The following is a 1,834-nucleotide window of genomic DNA, read 5'->3' as shown; positions in this document are numbered from 1 at the left end:
CGGTCCGAGGTGTCGGAGGCGTCGTCTGCACCGGGGCGGGGCGGAGCCAGCGAGCGGGACGTGGGGCTGTGCGGGCACGTGCGTGGGCTCGTGAGAAACCCGCCATTTTGTGTGGTGATTTGGGAGCGTTTGTATGGAAACGTTTGTGGATTAGGGTTAGGGTTGCGGGATTAGGGGGTTTGTTCCTTTGTTTGTTTGAAAGCGGATTATTCTGTGTGGTGATAAAGGACTTTTAAAAAAAAATATTGTGACTGTAGAAAACTCTTGATTTGAGAACTGTTTGTGAAAATGTGTATGGAAATATGGTGATTTTGTATAAAGAAAACAGGGTGGATATTTTAGGGTCACTTGGGAATTTTTGTGTGACTGGTGTGTTGTGGGGCCGATGGCAAATTGTGTGGTGGTTGAGTAAAGTGTACTGAAACGTGGTTATGTTGTGTGAGGAAAATGGTGGGGATTTGGAAACCTGTCTTGAGGGCATGTGGTGGTTTCTGTGTGGAAAACCAGCCTTTTTGTGTTGTGATGTGAGAGCTCTTAATGGAAATGTGCTGCGCCGGGTCCATGAGGGTCATCTTATCCGCTGTGGTGCGGTAAACGGTGCATGCGTTTTCACTTGCGTGAAAGTGTCTAACGCGGGTCTGCCCTTTCTTGCAGGCCACTCCTCGTGCCCCCGTCCTTGGAGCCAGCGTGTCAGCGAGGAGCCGCAGCCAGAAAGAATTGGGGCTTGGGGCCAAAGGGCTCCCAGGAGCTGTCATTTCTGCAAGGGTCGCTCCAGGCACTCAGACGGGTGTGCGGGGCCTGCAGCGCTCCATTGCAAACAGCTGAGGCGCCATGGGCGACAGGTGAGTACGTGTTTCTGCTTTGACACGCTCACTGGACACTCAACTTCTGCCTGGATGCACATCGTCCACGTGCCCTGCTCCAGCAGTAACACCTCCAGTGACAGCAGCTCTTGCCTCTAACTTCCTGTAGCACCTTCCAGAAACAATGACCTGCACATTGGCTTGCAGGATACTGTGGGCCCAGACCCCACAGATTTTGTATTCTCCCTCCCCGTGCCTGGACCAGGTGCTGAGCACTTGGATCTGTGCAAGTTTCTGCACTTGTTAGCTACCCAGCCAGTCTCTCCATGTAAACTGGGCACAGCAGCAGTTGGTGTCAATGATTTCTCACTGTTGAAGCACGCGCTGTTAGCTGTTTCACTGGCTGTGTTATTCCCTTAGTCCAGCATCTTGAAAGCATTCTTTTAGTTGTAGAGATCAAGAGAGTCCCCAGCAGTGATTGCCAGGAAAATCCTGTTAATCCTGCTCATTATTGGTATCAGAAAGTTCCAATTGGAATGAATGACCTTCCTCAGGGACGAGAGGTTATCCATTTCTACAAAGTTTGGAATGTAGCTAGAAACTGATTAACCACCAGATAGAACACAAGTGTCGTTGGAAAACAAGGTAAATCACAGAAAAACAACAGAGACAAAACTAAATCGAGAGGAGACACCTGTCCCAAACGGAATATGTCTCTTCTTGCACATAAACACGAGTTAATTGCAAAATAAATATTTACCATAATCAGTAATCAAAGATAGACATTTCACAAAGTTACATGAAATCCCATGTCCTGTCCCAGTCTGCAGCAGGCCTGCACTACTGTTTCTCACCTTCCTTTAGGGAGTTGCAAGGGAGCGTAGAGAATGCTTCCTTGTCCTCTGCTCTTTGTTTATATGAGTTTTAAGGTGTCTATCTGTTTCAGTTCCGCCTTTCCCTCTGTCTGTGCTCCCTGTGTCTTTTGTATATGCTGGACGTTGATGTAAGCCAGGGGCTGGCAACTATTTGGG

General features: G+C 48.7%; 1 long non-coding RNA gene across 1 annotated transcript in view; it reads left to right on the top strand.

Annotated features, from left to right (window-relative positions):
- LOC112548984 overlaps positions 1–1,834 on the top strand; it is a 5,572-nt gene that overhangs the window by 1,518 nt on the left and 2,220 nt on the right. The window contains exon 2 of the long non-coding RNA XR_003092430.1: positions 655–842. This is a non-coding gene — a long non-coding RNA (uncharacterized LOC112548984). The remainder of the gene's footprint in view (positions 1–654; positions 843–1,834) is intronic.

The sequence above is a fragment of the Alligator sinensis genome, unplaced genomic scaffold (genome assembly GCF_000455745.1).
Source record: "Alligator sinensis unplaced genomic scaffold, ASM45574v1 scaffold2078_1, whole genome shotgun sequence".
NCBI classification, from domain to species: Eukaryota; Metazoa; Chordata; order Crocodylia; family Alligatoridae; genus Alligator; species Alligator sinensis.
Note: the sequence above shows the minus strand (reverse complement) of the source record. Positions and strands in the feature narration are given on the sequence as shown.